The sequence below is a fragment of the Puma concolor genome, chromosome C2, assembly GCF_028749965.1.
Source record: "Puma concolor isolate L17-30 chromosome C2, mPumCon1.1.hap2, whole genome shotgun sequence".
Taxonomy (NCBI): domain Eukaryota; kingdom Metazoa; phylum Chordata; class Mammalia; order Carnivora; family Felidae; genus Puma; species Puma concolor.
This window is the reverse complement of record NC_141675.1, coordinates 70,809,280-70,831,835: the sequence shown is the minus strand read 5'-3', so window position 1 is coordinate 70,831,835 and position 22,556 is coordinate 70,809,280. Positions and strand designations below refer to the sequence as shown.

General features: G+C 37.5%; 1 long non-coding RNA gene across 1 annotated transcript in view; it reads right to left on the bottom strand.

Moving 5' to 3' along the window:
- Positions 1 to 3,464: 3,464 nt before the first annotated feature.
- Positions 3,465 to 22,556, bottom strand: part of LOC147577311 (uncharacterized) — a 39,014-nt gene continuing 19,922 nt past the window's right edge. The window contains exons 5-7 of the long non-coding RNA XR_015240140.1: positions 21,595 to 21,672; positions 17,869 to 18,060; positions 3,465 to 3,863 (exon numbers count right to left, since the gene is read on the bottom strand). This is a non-coding gene — a long non-coding RNA (uncharacterized LOC147577311). The remainder of the gene's footprint in view (positions 3,864 to 17,868; positions 18,061 to 21,594; positions 21,673 to 22,556) is intronic.

Here is a 22,556-nt window from a genome sequence, read left to right as displayed (position 1 = left end):
CTGCTTTTGTTTGTCTGAAAATGATTTACTTTGCTTTTAAACTTGAGGGATATTTTCACTGGATATAGAATTCAATATTGACACATTTTCTTTTCATTCAACACTTTAAGATGTCATTCCACAGTCTCCTGGCCTCCATGGTTTTTATATAAAATTTCAGCCCTCATTTGAATCATTCTCCCCATATATGTAATATGTCTTTTTTTCCTCTGTGTATTTTTTAAGATTTTGTTTCATGTCATTGTACTTCAGAAAGTTGATTATGAATTACCTTGCTGTGCTTTACTTGGTGTTATCTCAAATTTGATTTGTTTAGCTTCTTGGATCCATTACAATTATTCATTAAATTTGGAAAATTATGTCTATCACACCAAAATCAGTACCCTAAATTCTAAACGCTGAGTCTTTATTAAAATGAGCTGTTATAGGGGTGCCTGGATGACTCATTCAGTTAAGCCTTCAACTCTCAATCTTGTTTTAGGTCATGATCTCACGGTTTGTGAGTTTGAGCCCCATGTTGGGCTCTGCTGACAGCGTGCAGCCTGCTTGGGATTTTGTCTCTCCCTCTCTCTGCCCCTCCTGCCCTCTCTCAAAATAAATAAAGAAATTTTTAAAAATGAACTGTTATATATAGCTTAAAGCAGGATTACTGATTTCCTCTTCTATCTGAGGGGCTGTGTCTGCCTCTAAGCTTAACTCACCATTCAGTTGTTAGTGTGGAAAAGCTAGCATAGAAAAAGAGATCCTCGGGCTTACCTCAAGAATCCATGTCCTGCTTATGTATGATATATCACACAGGAGAAGTAAGTACAAAAGAGAGTACCTCACATAAATTGTTCATCTTTAGGACATAATAACCACACTCGTAGTAACTGGGGTCCAACAATGCCCTAAGCTCTGACCACATTGATGGGAGAGGTAGGAAGAGAAGTGGAGGCTTGGTTAGAAAGGGTAGAAGATTCCATCCCAAATAATATAGGTAGAAGGGTTTTGTAAGTACCTTGAGTCACAAAAAAGGAATACCACCAATCCACCAATACCACCAATCTCAGGAATTCAGAGATTTAGATTAAATTAGATTAGATTAGATTAATCTAATGTTTAGGTCAGAAAAAGATTTGAGAGAAATTCACATGGAAGTATGGAAGAGATTGAGGTTTGGATCTAATTTTGGTGGGAAAACAAATAAATTCCAAAATTTCTTTGACATTCTGAGGTAATGTAAGAAGATGACTGAAGTAAATCAGTCTTATACTGAGCACTATGAAAACAGAAAGAAGAGAGAACCTAACTGTGTCTGAGGGATCTAAATGGGTTCTCAGAAAAGGAGACACATAAACTGAGTCCAAACAAAGATGAAGTGTTCTCCCTACAAATGCACCAGTAGAAGTGAAAGAGCAGACTATAGGCAGAGTGATACTATAGCAAAGGCAAAAGTATCCAAGAATTGTTTGCATTCAACAATTTTTTGAAGCATTTTTGAATGATAAGCATTCAGTATGTTTGTGGTGGCATAGTGGCACATGAGAATTCAGGAAGTATCAACAAAAGGCCTTCACGCTATAGAGTTTAGACTTCATCATACAGACCAACAATCACCAAGCTTTTTGATTCTTGAGCATGCAATTAAAACCTTGAGTTTGAAAAACTCAAAAAAGAAACTTAAAAAAAATTTAAGCTGCTAGACACATATGAATATGTAGAAATCAATAGTCTGCATATTTTAAAAACAGAGGATATAATGGAAGGAAAGATCTTATTTAAATACCAAAACTGCAATAAAAATATATAAGAATATGGGCACCTGGTGGCTCAGTCAACTAAGCCTCTAACTCAGGTCATGATCTTGAGATTTGTGAGTTCAAGCCCTGTGTCTGGCTCTGTGCTGACAGCTCTGAGCCTGGAGCCTGCTTCAGATTCTTTGTCTCCCTCTCTCTCTGCCCATCCCCAATTCATGCTCACGCTCTCGCTCTCTCTCTCTCTCAAAAATAAATAAAACATTTTAAAAATTAAAAAAAAGATAAGAATCATCTGAACAAGAAAATGTGTAAGATTTGTTTGAAGAAATCATTCTAAAATACTACTGAGGACACAAGATATTTGAACAAATAGAAAGGTGTACCTTCTTGAATCAAAAGTTTTGACATGATCAATTTCCTTAAGTTAACCATTAAATTTAATGCTTCCTCAATGAAAATTCCAATAAGACTTTTATTTATTTATTTGTTCATGTAATCTCTATTTACAACATAGGGCTCGAACCCACAACCCTGAGATCGAGAGTCTTATGCTCTTCCAACTGAACCAGCTAGGTGCCCTCTACAATAAGACCTAAAAAAAAATTTCATCTTAATGTAAGAACACTTACCATGAACATATAACATGAGATCTACCCTCTTAACTCATAAGTATATAATACAGTATTGTTGACTATAGGTACAGTATTATATTGTACTATAAGTACTTGATCTCAAGCACTTATTCATCTTGCTTAACTGAAACTTTATACCTATGGATCAGTCGCTCCCCATTTTCCCCTCCCCCAGGCCCTAGGAACCACCATTCCACTCTTCAATCCTTTTTTTTTTTTTTATTTTACTTTTTTTTAAGTAAACTCTACATCCAATGTGGGGCATGAACACATGATCCTGAGATCAAGAGTTGCGTGCTTCACCAACTAAGCCAGCTTGGCACCTCTCCACTCTTCAATTCTATGAATATGACTTTTTAAGATACCTCATATAAGTGGAATCATGTAGTATTTGTATTTCTGTCACTGGCTTATTTTACTTAGCATAACGTCTTTAGGGCCATCTGTGTTGTTGAATATGGTGAATTCCCATCTTTATTAGGGCTGAAAAAATATTCCATTGTATGTATATACCACACTTTATCCATTCATCAGTGATGGACATTTAGGTTGGTTCCACCCCTTGAATTTTGTGAATAGTGCTGCAATGAATATGGGATGCGAATATCTCTTCAAGATCCTGATTTCAATTCTTCTGGATAAATACCCAGAAGTGGGAATACTATAGTATATGGTAGTTCTATTTTTAGTTTTTTGAGGCACCTCTGTACTCTTTTCCATAGCTGTTGCATCATTTTGCATTCACCGAAAGTGGACAAGCATTTCAATTTCTCCACATTCTTACCAACACTTGTTGTCTTTTTTTTTTTTTTTTGATAATAGCCATCCTGACAGGTCTGAAGTGAAATCTCATCATAGATTTAATTTGCATAGTTTTAATTTGATTAGTGACATTGAGTAATTAATTTTTTCCTATTCCTACTGACTATATGTATGTTTCCTTTAGAGAAATGTCTATTCAAGTTCTTAGCTCATTTTATAAATCAGGTTGTTAGGTTTTTTGCTATTGAGCTGTAGGAGTTCCTTGTATATTTTGGATATTACTCCTTTTTAGATATATGGTTTGCAAATATTTTCTCCGATTTTATAGGTTGCCTTTTCACTCTGTTGATCATTTTCTTTGCTGTGCAGAAATTTTTTAATTTAATGTGGAACCATGGGTCTATTTTTTACTTTTGTTGCCTGTGTTTCTGGTTTCATATCCATGAAATCATTGCTAGAACTCAAACCCAAGTTCAGCCAAACTCCAACCATCAGGGCCTTAATTGCTATGCAGTGTTGTCACCGATTTAAGGAGCAAAATGAAAAAGAAAACAAAAGTGCCACACCTTTCACCAGGCATGAAGAGAACTCACAGAGGAAGAGATGGAGTGGCTCCATCCGATGGCAGGATATTTCCTTAGATTCAAACACTATGTTGTGGCTTGGTTAGAAGCCCAAGCTTTAGACACAGGTAGACTGCCATCAAATATTTGAGACTCAGTTTCTTGACCTGTGAAATAGGGATAAAAAGCAGTGTAATATTCTTGTTATTAGAATCAAATTAAATAATGTATATATAGTGCCTATTAAATAAATTGTAACAATTTTTTATCATGTATCTTCTGTTGGTCTAACAGCAAAAAGAAAAAAAAGAGAATGTCCTTTAGGGTGGAACAGAGAATTATTAAGACTAGAATTAACACTGCATTACCTCAAAGACATTTATCCAAGTATTTTTATTCATATATTGAAAATAATCTGTTTATTTATCTTCTAATAAGCACTTTTATCTTGTGGTTTTAAACAATATATGTACAGACAGTAAATAGCCGAGTGGTCTCTTCAAACTTGCATAAATTCCAATCCAGATTTTCACTCTCCAAACTAATTGAAAACAAATTCTGAAAAATCATGAAGGCAAATGGAACCAAAAAATCTGTAAGTATTCAAATAGGCTCTCAGGACCCCTCAGTAACATTAAAAAGTACCCTGAGAATGAATCAAAACAATATGATTGCTTGAAATTGTTGTGCATGTAAATATGGAATCAGTCCCAAAGGACTGGATGGGTAATAAGTATTTCTCTTTTATATGTCTGCTGGCTCTGACCCTGGAAACACTCAGCTGGGAACTGGTGTGTCTGCTCTGATGTCTGAGTGGACTACAGCTGGGCAACATCACCATGCCTGTGCATGAGAAAGAATGATTCTCCCTCCTCCCTCTCAATCTATCTGACATCTGCTAATGAAGTCCAGAGGACAGACTTTGCAAAGCCCATCCCTCCTGTAGAGGGGGGACATTTGGTGAAATGATGAATGGCCTATACCCAAGCTAAATAGACAAAAAGAGATTAAATGTAAGCAGTTGAACAAAATGAAGCATACAAATTATAGCAGACATCAGTACCTTCTTTCCCAATTACTCTGATAGGAACACCACCCCACCCATTAGGTGTTTGCAAAGCAAACTTGCACTTTGTGTTAATTAACAAAATATATATCTACAAGAATTACATGGTTGTCCCACATATAGCTTTCTGTTAAGTAGTGAATTGTCTTTTGTTAACTACAGTGAAATTAATGTCCTTTTTAACATTTGCTAAATCTGTACGGTTTGTTGTTGTTGTTGTTTAAATACAATGGAACAATTCAGTAAGGTATTATAAAATTTCATCTAGTGAGGATAAAAGTTAATGCTGTCTAGAAAGCAAGGCTTAAAATTTCTTGAAGCTGTGTTTACCATCCTGCCTAAATTATGCAGGCAGAGCTTATAAACTATTAGGGCCTTTAGATCTTTAGATTGGAAACATTTTCAGATTTAGAAAAGCTTCATTGTTTGATTTGAACTTTTCTGTTTCAAATAATTAGGGTGGAATGGGAACATAATCCTCTAACATGTTTTTTCCTCAGAGAAGTCTGAGGAATGTCGCATAAAGATGCAATCTGGGAAAAAAAGAAAGAAAGATGAAAAAAATTCTGTTCCTTTTCACTTAATACCTAATAACAAAATTGCAAAATATAGAACATGATGGTTAGTGTTATCTTTTACTGGAATATGTCAATTTCCCCAGAGACACTATGCAAGTAAGTATTTGAAACACAGCTGTGGAATATTTGAAGATACTCCTCTTTGAGGCTTTTCTACACCTGTTCCATGGCAGCTATCCACCCACCTTTGCCTCCATCCAGGTAAAGAAATAAATAAAACAAACAAAAGGACTATTCTTCTTTGACATATATTTTGTATTTTGTTACCTGTTTTACATCTTTGCAATTCTGGATAAAATAAGCTTTGAGAGAAAACGTCCACTTTCAATTTCATATTTGATTTCGTGAGCTAACCTTAGCTAGCTGCCCCTTTGAAATCACAATGGAGTCTTAAAATCATTTAAAGTGTTATTAATTTAGCAGTTGCACAGTGATGGATTTTTCAGATTGCTCATACATAGATCTCTTGACTGAAAATGTGCATAGCCTTGTTTCCTTAGCTATCACTGCCATAATTTCCATGAAGGATGATATTCCACAGCAAAATTACTGATAACCAAATGAACTGCCATTAGATAACTCCATTATTTAGGCTAATGTAGACTTTAGCTGGTCATATTACTTTGTGAAAAGCTGATGTAAATATTTCCAAATAAAACTATTTTTAGAATACAGGCTTTAGTTTCTGTCTTTTAACTACTAACAACCAAGCATAAATTCATTACAGACTTGTAAACTCAGATGTGATTAATATTTCTCTACTACATGAAAATGAGTTTGAAAATATAGGTAGAGCCCTAATTATGCTTAATTCAGTTCATAAATGTCCAAAATAAAACAACCTCAGATTGTTACATATATCTCTACCCTTGATTTCAACATGGCAGTTCACAGTCTTAAAAAATAAAATAAATAAATAAATATTTTTTTTAAAAGGAGCAAAAAGCCATTTCATTTTCACTGCATGCTGAATGCATTTCAGGTCATTATTTTTATGAATAGAAAATGTGAAGGTCATTTAACCTCATCCTTACAATTAACAATTACTATCAGTTCAGAGCTGTGGGAATATCTGTGAATCTAAGTTTTGCTCAGGGAAGTTCCAGCTAGGAAAGAGAGAGGAGATAAAACAAATGGGCCTTCCTCATTTAAATTCCTGAGTAAATACTACCACATTACCAGCTCTGAATAATTAACTTCCATCCACTGTGCCAAAAATGACGCACTGTATCTGGAATCCATCTTTTCAATAAATACCCCAGAAAGAAACCACCATAGAAATCATGACTGCTATTACTGCACTAAACTTTTTACTTACTCAAATCATTTTCTGAAAACCATCATTAGAATCAAATTAAAATAAAGCTGAGGTTTTCTGAATAAAACTGTCAAAAAAGATAAAAGTTTTTACATTGACAGTAAAGCAAATGATTTTTTCCACTCTGTTGAGGTTGCATAAGAGCGCAGTATATCTGAATGACTTATGGTCCATTAATGACAGATTAACAGCTGGAGGAGGGGAGATCTTTCCAAGAATAGTTTTCAAATGAATGAAACTTCAGGCCTAGAGGCAATGGGAAATGCAAAGTGTGGGGAACTGGGGGAGGATGTGGGTGGAGGAATCTTATAAGATCAGACTTTCATAATTCATTAAAATCACTGAAAATGACAGAGTGTGATCTGAAATGAATTTTCCATATTCACCGGGGAAGAGGTCATAGTTACTAAGTCCTTGAAGGTGACTACAGGAGGTAGAGACCCAACGTGAGTATATTTGTGCAGCATACCTGAACAAAATAAGACTTGCTAAGACAGAACATAGTGAAGGATTCTACCTACGTGGTTTTGTTCACCGGGATTCTTTTGTTATAATGAAACACCAAACACTGCACGCAGCCAGACTTCGGTGGAGTGTGGGGTGGGGGTGCAGATACTAAAAAGGTATTTGATGTATACAAATTTACAAAGACCAGTCCCATATTCTGGAATGATAATTATACCATATATATACTTAAATACAATTATAAAAAATAAATTGAAAAAATAGAACAGCTAGCTTTCATTTTTTAGGTTGACTTTCTGGGTAGCCTAAATTTAATTTTTTTATCATAAAAGTAATTCATGCTTTTATAGATATTATAGAAATCTGGTAAAATAAATGAATAAAGTAGAAGTCACTTCCCAGTAATATCCATATTTAAATTTTAGTGTATTTCCTTCCATCATGTAATGTATTTATTCATAACAATTTTTTCAATAAGAGTGAAATGATATTGAATGTACATCACATTATGTTGGGAACATAGGAGCCATTTAGCCTTGCTTTTGAAGTCAGTGATCTATCTTGATGTAAATCCAGCAGCCTTGGCAATCTATTATGGCTACTAGACCAAGGCATATTTATTTTTCTATCTGGCCAGTGCTGGATTTGTGTGCTCAGTACTCATTAAAGATACTATCAGTAACAGTGATCGTAGCATATATATAGCATCCTTACATATATAACTCTACCTAAATTCCTAATGCAAATACAGAAATTGTAGATGACTTCACTACCTAAAGGTTCAACAAGTACATCTTCATCTAGCTTCTGATGTCTTTTTTTCAGATTCCATCAATGAACAATAAACTTTACTCTTCAATAAGAAAGAATTTTGACATAGGTCAAACACAAGAGTGGAACATGGCCCCACCAACACACACAGAAACTAATAATCTTGTTAAAAAAGAAATAACCCACTGTGTAATGAAAAAAATATATTAGATTAATTATGATGATAGAAATACTACAAAACTGATTAGAATAGTGTCTATCTGCATTAAGTATTTTTCTTTAAAGGTGATTAATTTTATTTTACTGAATCCTTCCACATTCATATTTTCTTTAATTCAGAATAAATGATAATAGTCAAAGATCATATATCTCTTAGAGGGAGAAAAGTTGGAGATAATTTCTTATGAAATTTTAGGCTTTACGAAGTTGCTTAAGGATGAGTACTCAGGCATAAAATTTGTCTTATTTAAATCAAATCTTCAAGGAAATTGAAGAAGATATAAAGAAATAGAAAAACATTCCGTGCTCATAGATTGGTAGAATAAATATTGTTAAAATGTCAATACTACCCAAAGCTATCTACACATTCAATGCAATCCCAATCAAAATTGCACCAGCATTCTTCTTAAAGCTAGAACAAGCAATCCTAAAATTTGTATGGAACCACAAAAGGCCCCGAATAGCCAAAGTAATTTTGAAGAAGACCAAAGCAGGAGGCATCACAATCCCAGACTTTAGCCTCAACTACAAAGCTGTAATCATGAAGACAGCATGGCATTGGCACAACAATAGACACATAGGCCAATGGAATAGAGATTCCAGAATTGGACCCACAAGAGTATGGCCAACAAATCTTTGACAAAGCAGGAAACAGCATCCAAAGGAAAAAAGACAGTCTCTTTAACAAATGGTGCTGGGAGAACTGGACAGCAACATGCAGAAGAATGAAACTAGACCACTTTCTTACACCACTCACAAAAATAAACTCAAAATGGATAAAGGACCTGAATGTGAGACAGAAAACCATCAAAACCCTAGAAGAGAAAGCAGGAAAAAAACCTCTCTGACCTCAGCTGCAGCAATTTCTTACTTGATACATCCCCAAAGGCAAGGGAATTAAAAGCAAAAATGAACTATTGGGACCTCATAAAGATAAAAAGTGTCTGCACTGCAAAGGAAACAATCAACAAAACTAAAAGGCAACCAACAAAATGAGAAAAGATATTTGCAAATGACATATCAGACAAAGGGCTAGTATCCAAAATCTATAAAGAACTCACCAAACTCCACACCCAAAAAACAAATAATCCAGTGAAGAAATGGGCAGGAGACATGAATAGACACTTCTCTAAAGAAGACATCCAGATGGCCAACAGGCACATGAAAAGATGCTCAATGTTTATAGCAGCACTTTCAACAATAGCCAAATTATGGAAAGAGCCTAAATGTCCATCAACTGATGAATGGATAAAGAAGTTGTGGTTTGTATATACAATGGGATACTACTTGGCAATGAGAAAGAATGATATATGGCCTTTTGTCACAACGTGGATGGAACTAGAGAGTGTTATGCTAAGTGAAATAAGTCATACAAAGAAAGACAGATACCATATGTTTTCACTCTTATGTGGATCCTGAGAAACTTAACAGAATACCATGGGGGAGGGGAAGGAAAAAAAAAAGTTAGAGAGGGAGGGAGCCGAACCATAAGAGATTCTTAAAAACTGAGAATAGGGGCGCCTGGGTGGCGCAGTCGGTTAAGCGTCCGACTTCAGCCAGGTCACGATCTTGTGGTCCGTGAGTTCGAGCCCCACGTCGGGCTCTGGGCTGATGGCTCAGAGCCTGGAGCCTGTTTCCGATTCTGTGTCTCCCTCTCTCTCTGCCCCTCGCCCGTTCATGCTCTGTCTCTCTCTGTCCCAAAAATAAATAAACGTTGAAAAAAAAAAATTAAAAAAAAAAAAAAAACTGAGAATAAACAGGGTTGATGGGGGGTGGGAGGGAGGGAGGGGAGGGCAGGTGATGGGCATTGAGGAGGGCACCTGTTGGGATGAGCACTGGGTGTTGTATGGAAACCAATTTGACAATAAATTTCATTAAAAAAAAAAAAGCAAAAAAATAAATAAATAAATAAATAAATAAATAAATAAAGTCTTCAAGAAATCAAGAGGCCTTTATGCTCTTGACTATTGATGCATTAACTTAAATGCTTATGATAGTTTATTGTTATAATAAATATTATGATAATAATCTCTAATTCCACTACCCTGGCGCAACAAGTTTTAAAATTTCCTTTTCCTGCCCATTTGAAACGCAAAATTTGTAAAAGTTACATTTACAGCGAAATAAAAATCTAGGGATTCAATTTTTTAAGTTTTACATTATATGATACATATTTTACCCTGTTTTTACTTAATCTTTAAAATAATTTTAATGGATCCATAATACTGCATAAAGGAGAAGCCCCATAATTTAATCATTCCCCTTTTTGAAACACTTAGATTGTTTTAATGTTAACATGTATTTCTGTTTTATTGATAAACTTTTGCCCAATCTCAGAGTTTTAGCTTTACCCCCAACTTTTCTTTTTTTTTTTTGGTTTGTTAATGTGTTACTCTAGTAAGCTATATTGTTGCTTTTCACATTTAATAATTCCCCTTCATATGTGATGAGCTTTTTCTTATCCAAAGTATTCATTTCTTATATTTAATAAGATCAAGTAAATCTATTATTTTCCACATTTATGTCTTTTTTTTTTAATTTATTTTTGAAAGAGAGAGAGAGAGAGACAGAGCATAAGTGGGGGAGAAGCAGAGAGAGAGGGAAACAGAATTCAAAACAGGCTCCAGGCTCTATGCTGTCAGCACAGAGCCAGACGTGGCGGCTGGAACTCAGGAACCAGGAGATCATGACCTGAGCTGAAGTCAGATGCTCAACCGACTCAGTCAACCAGGCGCCCCTCCATATTTTTGTCTTTACCAGTAATTCTTATTTTTCACAAATTATGTTTCCAAGTGCCATCTTCCATATTTGCTCTTTGGTCTTGCGTTTTAATGTGCTCTATTGAGTTTTGGTTTTTTTTTTACATGATATTTCTTTTTTTTTAATTTTTTAATGTTTATTTATTTGTGAGAGGAAGAGAGACAGAGACAGAGTGCGAGCAGAGGACAGAGAAAGAGGGAGACACAGAATTCGAAGCAGGCTCCAGGCTCTGAGCTGTCAGCACAGAGCCCAATGAAGAATTTGAACCCACAAGCTGTGAGATCATGACCTGAGCCAAAGTTGGAGGCTTAACTGACTGAGCCACCCAGGTACCCCTATATCATATTTCTAATAACTACTACATTCAACAATGATCTCAGTCATTTCAGTTGCTGTTTTCATTATTGTTTGATCTTAATGTTTGATTACTTAGGATGCCACAGTAGCAAATACCAAAATTCCAGTTGCTTAAAATGACAAAATGTATTCCTTGCCCACTTTCCATGACCGTCCTGGGTTGATAGTGGGGTCCTGTTCCTAGCAGCCCCAGGGGAGACTCAGAGTGATGAATCAGCAAACATTGACAGTCTTGTGCTAAAGGAAAATGTGAGCTTTGCAAGGTATGTCAGTTAAATGCTCTAGCCCTAAAATAACATATCACTTCTGAGCTGAATTCATTGGTCCACACTAGTTCTGTAACTCCCCCTGACTACAAGGGTCTGCAAACAGTCCTATCACATACATAGAAACGTGGAGAACTAAAAATATTTGGCAAACAGCACTAGTGACCGCCATCTCTCTCCTAATGCTTTCTTTAGTGTCATAAATTAACCTGTATTTTCTAAAAATTTCCATTTTATGTTAAAAAAAGTATGTTAGGTTATAGAGTTTGGCCTACAATTCCCTTCATTTTGCTTTTTATTTCATGTTGCAAATGTCTTTTGTGTGTTTGTTTGTTTGTTTGTGTTTGTTGTGGATGGCTTTACACTTTCTGTTTGCTCATACTTCCATGTGATTAATTTGCTAATCTTTCAAAAGCAGACCAGATGGAGAATTGCTTTAAAGCATCTTCCTAGCAATCTGACTGTTTTCTGGCTGAGTGAGCCTCTTTGATCTTGAGTTGGAAATTAGACTTTTTTTCCCCTTAAGGCTTTTCATATCCCAATAGTTTATTTAATAATTCAGTGTCAGAGTAAGTTTTGACGAATAGTTAAGGTGTGGAAGAGATTTTTCTCCAACTACAACAGCTTACTGTACAGTGTATTGTCCTTCCTGGACCTGGAGTTAAGAAACAGCTCACATGGAGGGTTATTTCTATCTTCACCAATACGGGGTCAACATGTTGATGTGCAAAAATACGTAACAAGGGGACTAGAGGTCAGTTCAACTCAGAGTCTCAGATGATGGCAGGGAGGATTATTTGAATTCTGAATCAGTACGCATTGTCATAACTATCACTGAGGGAGGCTATACAGATTCCTTTTAATAGCTACAAAATACCTATGTGTTAGGAGCAGGGGAGAAGCAGAAGGAGAGGCTCAGAGAATCTTAAGCAGGTTCCATGCTTAGCGTGGAACCTACATGGGGCTCAATCCCACAATCCTGGATGGTGACCTAAGCCGAAATCAAGAGTCAGATGCTCATCCAGCTAAGCCACCCAGTAGCCCCTCAAAGGAATTCTTAATTAATATTTAGAGAGAGGTTGCTTCCTTCTATTTAAATCAAATACATGGCTGAAATTTTAATTATTTCACTTTAAAGAACTTGAATGTTAATTTAACCTTGAGGTTAGGAAGGGACAAAGGTGTTAAAAATGGACTCATGAGGGGCACCTGGGTAGCTCAGTCGGTTAAGCGTCTGATTCTTGGTTTCAGCTCAGGTCATGATCTCATGGTTTGTGGGTTTGAGCCCCATGTCAGGCTCTGCACTTGGTGTGAAGCCTGCTTGGGATCCTCTCTCTCCCTCCCTCTCTCTCTCTCTCTCTCTCTCAAAATAAAAAATAAACTTTAAAAAAATGGGCTCCTGAGCTATCGAAAGCTGAGTTCAAACTTAGCCATGTTAGTAATGAGCTGTGCAAACTTGGGTGACTGATTTGATTCTTGAAGCTTGGTTTTTCTCATCTGGAAGAAATACATGATAATAATACCTAATTAATAGGATTGTTGAGAGGATTAATTTCTAAACATTCACCATAGTTCTGGCCAGTTTTGAGCTCAGAGGAAGGAAAACAGATAAACAAAGGCAAGAGGATGAGGAAAACACAGCATTTGTCCCAGGTTGATTGGCACTTTGTGTATATAAGAGAAAGGATATTGCATAGTGTTGTGCTGGTTGTTCACTGCACAAAGGTGCCAGAACAGAGGGGCAAGTGATTGGCACTTTGGGTATATGAGATTAGGGCTGCTGCATAGTGTTATGCAGGTTGTTCACTGCACAAGAGTGCCTGACCAAAGGGACAAGAGGAGCTGAAATCCAACCCATATTCTGCTTTCACAGGCATCCTCCCTGGCATAGGTTCATCTGCCCAGAGGAAGAAGTGCATTTTTCTTTACATACTATATGAGCTAAGGGTGACCCTGAATACACAGGAATTATAAGAAATTATAATGTACATCTGTGACCCCATTCCTAAATAGGGAGGAGTAGAGTTCCAGAGGGCACTCATCATCTCCTCCATCATCTGCTTTCCTTAAGTACAGGGTGTTTGGGCCATTTTCATCAGTTGGTTTTTAAAAACCAAAAGCAAAAATACCTATTGTCCCCTGATGTATTATACAGGCCTTGATATTCCAAACATTTTTCCTTCCTTTCCACCCTTTCTTCTGAGTCATCATTCCAACAGTTTGCAGGAGGTCAGGTAGCCCCCACCACTTTGTGCCAGTTGTGGTGCTTTGCTTTTTCCTGCCAGGATAGTCTCCCGGATTGAAAGGCATTTTACACGGTTTGATCTTGGTGGTGTAGCCGAGACTCGAGACTCGTTGGTGGGACGACCAGCTGCCTCAGATCACAGCCTCTCTTCTTTCCCGCCGACGTCATCTCCAAGAGGAGCGAGGAAAGGAGGAAAAAAGCCACGAGGAGAGTGAAGTGTGCAACAAGATACTGAATTCTGCTGTAGAAAGCGTCCTAAAGTCTATACTCCTCCTGCTGTCACTCCTTCTCTGTGCTGCGCTCCAAGGATGCAGGTTTCTCAGGACCAAAGACCCACACGATGCTCATGCTTCCGCTACAACCTGCAGATCCCATGACCTGCCAGAGGGGGCTGTGTGGCTGCTGGAAGAACGGAACATCTATTCTGTTCTTTCCAAGCCTCCAATGCCTTTTTAACCAAACGGGCAGGAGGAGGGGGCGTTTGTATCGGGCAATAAAGGGTTCTAATGAGAATCTATTTCATTGATCCATAAAATAAAACCAAGATTGTATCATCTATCTTCTTCATATAATAACGATTACAATTTATTAAATTTTGAATATGTTCCAGGTGCTTTACATACATTCTCTTTAATCCTTATCACAACACTGTAAGGTATTTTTATCTCTGTTCTATGATAAGAAAAATGTCAGTGAGAAAAGTTAATTAACTTATTCAAATATAAAGAGCTAATAAGGAATAGGGTTAGGATAAATCCCAGTGCTGTCTGACTCTGTAGCCCGTGCTCTTTTTGTTTCTCTTTTTATTAGTGTCTCTAAAATGATTTTTAGATGACAGTGTAATGCATACATATATTCTCACAGGCACGATCTATACACTGCCAGGTATATGTAGTCAATGTGGACATCGTTTTCACATCACTTCTTTCACCCAATTTCCAGTCCTGGTAACTTCCCCAGTAGAGACCAGTTTTCAGAATTTTTAAATACATTTACATACACACACACACACATATATATATATATATATATATATATATATATATATATGTAATACACACATATACATATATATACATATGTATATGTGTGTGTGTACATATATACATATGTATATGAAATACATATATACATATGTATATGAAATATTTTCATTTATATTTCATATTTTAAAAACATACCTATGTTTTGTGTTTAGGTTGTTTTTTATGTGTTATGACACCACTACATTCAGACCCACTCCTTTTTGTAGTAGTCGGATTATATTTAAATTTGTATCTGCCATCTCATTCTGCTTTCTTTTTACCCAGCTTCCTGCAACCTAATTATTCTGGACCCTGACTTTTTATATAAGTAAACAGGCTGAAAAGAGTATTTGGAATATGATACTGCTAATTTCAAAGAAGTCTGATATTTTTCATTCTAGTGTATCTTTGTGTCGTGGATAAACATACAGTTATTGGGAAATACTAATAATAATAGTAATAAAGGAAATTTCCCTCTACTCACTACACTGATATGATGACGTGAGCATCAATTTTTCTGTTTGGTTGAATATGGTGCTTTGTTTCCACAATGTGGATTTTCCTCAAAGGTCTGCTTTTTCTTGGCTATATGACATTTTGGCCATCCCTCATTTTACCTCTATGGTATGATGCTGCAATTAATTTTATAGCTCAGGAAACTATGAACCAGAGGAAATGAATGACAGTCAAAGGCATGGTGCTATCTAGTTCTAGAACCAGAAATGAATCCCATCTATGTGCTGGCTCCTGTCTCAGTACCCTTTCTACAACATAACACATTATTAATGGGAAGTCTTATGTAAATGCTTTAACTTATTTGTAAATCTATCCTCCTTTCTCTTCACATTTCATATCCTATTTCCAGTCACATTTGTTTAGCTGAAAAAGTTGGACATGCTTTGTGTCCTTGGCAGAGAACTCTGAGAAAAGCTCGTTTATTCTTGTAGTTTGTTTTGAATAGCTTCTTCTGGAAGTATCTGGGATTTGGATATGTTCAATAAATCCCAGTTAATAAAAAGTTAGAATATTATGGGACCTCAGAAAAAAAATCAAACCCAACTCCTTGTTTTATAAATTCATTTAAAAACACATATTGTGAATGCACCTACTGCACCCTCATAAATGCTGATACACGTTAAAGGGTATTTCTATATCACATCTGGGAAACTGGAGCCAAGAAAGACCAATTCGCTCGAAAATTCTCATGTTCATAGTTAAAAGGACTGGAGCCCAAGTTGCATGACTTAAAGTCCAGTGCTAAACACCCATGTGACTTGCCAGGGTGTTATTCTGTATAGTAATAAAACATAAGGTAGTTCAACCTACTTATCGTATGTGCTAAGCTTCATTCATTATCTTTGTGGCTTATAGAAAAAGACAGTATTATTGTGGCATGCCTAATGCATTTATACCTTTTAAAACTTAAGACTTTTATACAGTTTGTTTTCAAATTTCTAATCACAGATAAATAGCAACATTTTGGTGGTCTTGAGTGACTTGCAGCTCTCTCTCTCTTTTCCCTTCTCATACAAAAATAATTCTTAAGGTCACAGTACGTGTATTCCTGCAACTAGCATTTGTATTCAAGTTCAGTAAATCTCATTGTCAACATTTTGTGACCGTTCCTGTTAAATTCTGTGGAAGGCTTGATGTTGCATTATAATCCTTAACATACAATTGTGTTCTACCTGGGCTGTTCAGGGATATCGTTGTTTTGAATGAAAAGTGTAGCATGTGTTTGGTGTATTACTAGGCACCTTGATCTCTCGCTCGGGGTGGGGGGGGGGCAGCATTTAGTGACCATGCATCCTCATTAGCATGGAGGACAAGCCAGTGTAACGGCAAAGGAAGTAGATTTGCCAGGAGATGCCCTGGGTTTGCATGCCCTACTATTCCTGGCTCTCTCAAACCCTTGGCTTCTGTATCTTAAAAATGGGGCAATAATATCCATTTCCTCAGGGTTGTTTTAAGATTTAATTGAAATAATGCATGTGAAAGTACCTTGGCACATATAAGGAGTTTAATAAAGCTAATTTCCTTTCCAGTTTACTTAATGTTTGCTACTTTCAAAACCATTCTTTCCCAATAATGTAATAACTGGCTTTGACAGCAGTAACAGAGCCATACACGGCATTCATGCTCCTTCCCTGAAGACCAGCTTTCTTCATTAGTATCTGAGCCTGGCAAATCAAAATCCTTTCTAAAATCTTCTAAGTGACTTTAAAATCCCTGGGTGCATTAGTCTGGATCACTTGAGTGTATCCTGCACATTTAATTAAACCTGTTATTTCTGGAAACAAAAACAAAACATTTAAGAAGGAATGGCTGAAAGCAACCGTTGTCTTTCCAGTAGTGCAACATGTGAATGGCTTAAGGAATCTTTTAAAGCTGTGCTTTATTTTAATTGGTTTCTGAATCCGCTCATTTTCTGGCTGCGCCTCTATTTTCTTCATCTGCCATTGCCTTTTGCCACTTCTCTTTGGGGATATCTGTTATCCTTAAAAAAGGGATGAGATGGGAATTAACCTGCTTTTGACCATATCCATTTATCCACTTGAAGATCACTGTGGCAAACTATGAAAAATGCACTAGTTTTGAAAAATGACAAAGCTCCCAGGATTGAAAAGGTGCTTATCCCCTCACAGGAATCTATTTGTGCTGTTATTCTTGGCAGCTAGAGCTGGATTCTTCAAAAGGAGATGCAGATTCTATTTTTCTTTATCTTTCCTATCCTGAAAATTATGTCTTGCTTCTGCATTGGGAAGGTTTTGGATCAAAAGTCCTTTCCTATTTGCACTGCAAACAAAAAACACACCCCATTGTAAATTGTGTTAACACCTTTTCGACAATCTAAACCTCACGAGGAAAGATATGCTGACTATTATGTGTACATTATAAGTGCTGTGCACAGGTGTGTTTATAAGGAGGCCTTGTGTTTGATCTCTTCCATACCTTAGTCCTTCCCTAAGCATTATTATCGGCACGTAGAAAATGGAATCTGTCTAATCGGTTCCAACTGAGTTAAATCCAACAAAAGTACTTCACTTTGAATTTTAACTGGACCAACACCTTTGTCTTAGTAATAAAAATTTAACCACTTACATTTTCCATCTTCTTGTGCTACCTCCTTCATGGTCCAGGATGATGCCTTTGTTCACTTTGGACAAATATGATGCCAAATGGTGCTGTTCTTGAAACCCATGGTTTCCCAAACATCAGGAGACACAACTCCATTTCCCCTACGAATCCTCTCATGTTCCATTCCCATGGTGACACAAGTCCCATGGAATCTCCCTGCGTGGTTTGAGATGGTTTGGGATAGAGAAGAATAAGGAAATTAAGGGGCAACGCTAGAACATTCACACAGGACAGTCAGCTCTATTACAGAAATGGCCTTTCATTATCTGAGAAATCTCTCATGTCTACGCTGCAGGTGCATGTGGTTTCAAGGTCACAATATTGTGTTTGGACTGCTTCTTGGCAAGTCCTGCATAGAAGGTCCATCGCTCATTAGAATGTGTGGATTTTTTTCATCCCTTGCTATTGACTATGAGAGATTAGGAAAAGTTCCATTAACGTTTTGTAGGTCATGCATAACTTTAATAAAATAAAAACTAAACTTTAAGAGATAAAATCTATAAAGAGTAAAAAACAGTGATTGTAGACTCTGGTAGAAATTTCCATTGTGGCCCAACTATGAGACTGACTCTAGAGTATTTTTCCCTTTTGCTTTGATTAAAAGTGCAATTTCACATGAAATAGTGTGATATTTCATCTCCCGTTTCCAGGGAGGCTCTCTGGAGACGGTCATTAACCAGTGTGGTCAGGCGAACCAGCAGCTTCCCTGATTAGTTTCTCCTGCTGTGCAGTATAGACAAAACCTCAATCATAAGACATTCCAGAGAGCTTGAGTGTCCATACTCCAACTGTGCTACCTAGAGAACTGTCAAGTGTCTGTAAATATTTTGCAGTTCCTTAGGAAAAAGTGTTAGCCTTCTGAAACAGCAGAGTAGGATTGTCCCTGCATCTAGCCCTGGTTCTTGGTGGATTTGGTTTGTGTGCCTTCTTTTAGGCAGGCCGTCTCTTTGATGCGTCCCATGTCTGTAACTCCTTTTTATCTCTGTGTGGTTTAGGCTAAGGAGTATTTTTCTTCTGACACTTTATCTTTTTCCTAAAATGAGCAGAAAATCACTGACTATCTTGATTGATTCATTCGTGACCTTAGTTGGGACTAAAAAGCCAGGCCACTGGACAGGAGAAAGAAGCTTGAATATGCTACAGGAGATGGGGGAGAGGGCCCATCTGTTACTCCTCACAATTTTCAGTCGATCGTCCTCATTTTACATTTCCCCTCCCATCCTGAGCTCCCACTGCTAAAGTGAAAAGACAAACTTGGTCATCATTACATTAATTTCAAGTTCATTCCAATAATCTTGCCACTTTAACATGTTTTGTCCTATTTTCTCTCCCAGATGGTGGGTGTGCATCTTCTGAGAAGAATGACTAGTAACTTCAGCGCCTTAAAGTTGTGCATCCACCAAATAGAGCTATCTGTAAATACATTGTTTGTTTTGAACAAACCTTCTGTTCTGGTTCTATTTGATTAACAAGAATAATCAAACATCTAAATAAAAATCATTGTCTGTTACCACTGGAGAGTATCCAACGAGTCACAGACAGCTTGGAAGGCTGGCAAAAGGCAAGACGCGTTGTGCTGGGGGACATCCAGGCCAGCGTGGAGGGACCTGCGTGCCATCTGCCCCCACCCCTTCTGCTCAGAGCCCAGTCCAATCATTTTAATCTCATTAGAGCAAGATTCTTATAAAGCCAAGAGATGGGATTCAGCCGTGGCTCCCAATTTCACCAATTGCACAAAGCCTCACACTGACAGAGCCAGCTTCTTGAAATGCCTTGAATAACCTCGTGGCTCACGGTCACCAAGATGCCTCCCAATACTGCATATTCTGTAAAGGGCTGAGTACCATTTCTCTGTGTTTTACCTTTCCACGCCACAAGAGAAGTTGAAACCTTTCAAGTTATAATGTGTATGTTCCCTATGCACAGCGCTGGAAGATATTATGTGCTAATTGTTTGTTGCTTTACAGCAAAGCAGGCCCACTGAGAAGCCAGCCCTTTTATGATATTTGTAGAGCTGCATTTCCCAAGAAGCAAAGTTCAACAGAAAAAAAAAAAAAAAAAAAAAAAAAAACGATCAGAAACCCTTTCTTCGCCAGATAAGAAACATTGCTGACACCCTATTTAATGAAAACTTTCAACTGCTTCTTTTCCATCTTTATTTCCCCCTCTAAGTTTCAGCTTATTGGCTCATTATGCTCAGGGAACATGAAGGATGACGAGGACATGGAATTCTGGCTCAGCACTTTGGGAACCCAGCCCCCACTGGCTCAGCCTTCCTCCCTTCCTCCTCTCTCCCTCCCCCTCTCGCTGCTGCTCTCCCCTCTTCCCCCAGCTCTCCCGCCTCCTGCTGTAGATCTCTTTCTGCTGCCTGGCAACCGCTCCACAGGCAATGTCACACAGGATTGCTTATTACAGCTTCAGAGAAATAAACAGGAGGGGAAAAATTCTCGCTGTTACATCAGAACAGTTATGTACAAATGTACCAAAGCCAGGTAATTCCAGGAGTGATGTTATGGTAGAGTTTTGCACCACGGTGCCTAGGTAGGTCTACCCTTACATGGGTAGAGAGAAGGGTGAGGGGTGGGGAATAAAAAGAGAATTTTTACATGGCTTTTAGCCACCAGTGTATTAAATATATCCATTCTGTTGGCATAGACGTCAAATATAACTATTTCTGGGCTTTAAGGACTGTAGCAAGATATTTTGCAGTTGTCATTTGCAAAGTGCACTGTGCATATGAAGAGCGCAATTCTAATGCTTATCATTATAATCTTGACTTTTAAAATGATTGCGTAGGTGGCCTTAACAAGACTTAAGGGCATCTCATCTAGTATCTGTGAAGTGAGTCAGGACCTATCTTTCCTTCAATATAGTTTATTTGCTAATATGAGGGTCTTGTGTTCTTTTAAACATTCACTTGGGCATTGCTTCCAGTAACTGTCAGGGATTGAGCACATTCTTTGTAACCAACACCGGATACAATGGTGAGAAGAGGAGACCCGGTGGCCCTCCCAGGGATCACACCATCACAGGGAGGACCGACAATTAAACAAATCACTGCAATAAATTCTGCTAAAGGATAAAAGGCGAGAGGGGATAAAAAATGGAAAGTCTGTTCCATTTTCCACTCAGGATTCTATGCCTCCCTGTGACAGGAATAGTTCTATATCAGGATTTCCTTTTGTGTCCTATCTATTTAGCCAGGCAATGGAAGGAAACCCGTTTCTTTCTAACTTGGTTTCCTGAGCATGATATCCAAATAGCATAAACACTGTTTGAAGTGTGTCTTATCTAGAAATCTGAACTCACCTTTAACTTGATTGTTAAATCCTTTCATGTTCCAGGTCCTTATCCTTGTTGGCCTGAAAACTGGGAGTGACACTGGCCTATTTGCTGGGACTAGTGAACTGTAAATCATAACTAAGACCTCATTCCTCTCCCATTCCTCTTGCCCACAAATCAGTCTTAAAGGCATGGGTGTCCCCAGTGCAAATCACACCTGCCCCAGGCGGTTTCTGAAGAACTCTAGTCTCATTTAGGAAAATCTCTGCTCCCCTCCTAGCCTTCTTTTGTCCTCCTGTTCTTGTCTTCTTGGTCTTCCGGTTTATTTGGCTCTGTCTCTGCTTCTTTACCTATACTCCCCATGCAATCTTGCAACAGAATTCCAAAAGGTTTTTGTTTTCAACTTACCTCTCACCTGGGCTCCCCTATAGTTGACAGATGCCTCACATGACTAAGATGTGCTCTTTGGGAACCCAGCACCGGCACCTAAGTGACAAAATTTGGTTCTCAATTTGAGGTAAATCACATAGGTACGTATCTATTTTTCTCAAAATTATGAAAGGAATCACAAAACCCACAATCCGGTATTTCTGAAAACTGTTTAAGGAGCAATTACATCAACATCACCTGGGGGCTTGTCAACAAATCAAGATTTAGAACCGAATACCAGATTTACCAGCCAGTTTCCCTAGCTGATTACTATGAACATTAACGTTTAAGCCTCATGGCCATGATCATTTAGAGATTTGGACAAAAAAATAGGCCTTTTCAGGTGACTGAGTGACAATATAAATCCAAATTTTTAGCAATACTAACAGTTTTTGTTTTAGTTTGTTTTTTTGCTATTGTTAAATCACATCCACCCAGACTTTTAGGAAGGGTTTCTCTGTAAGAATATGGGTATATCCTTTTTGAAATTAGTGGACCACTAATATAAAAACAAACAAATATACAAATAGCACAATTCATAAAGAACAATAAAACAAGTCACATGATGGATTAGATTATCTTATTTACCGAGGACTTCTGACCGGTTACTCATTTATTCATCAGATATTATTAAGTGACTATCATATGTCAGTCACCATTCCAAATGTTGGGGACACAGGACGTTTTGTCTAAACGAGATAGGCAAAGTCACTGTCCTCACTGAGCTTCCATTCTAGTAGAGGAGGCAAGCAATGGACTGCTTAAAAAATAATGAAATATGTCCAAGCAGTAATGGTGCCATGAAGAAAAGTAAAATAGCATGTGGAGTTTGAGATTAACTGGAGACGTGGGGGGAGAGGCAGTTTCAAAGGGGGAAACTTCTCTGAGATGATACTTCAGTAAGGACCGGGATGATGTAAAGGAGGAGCCATGTGGAAATC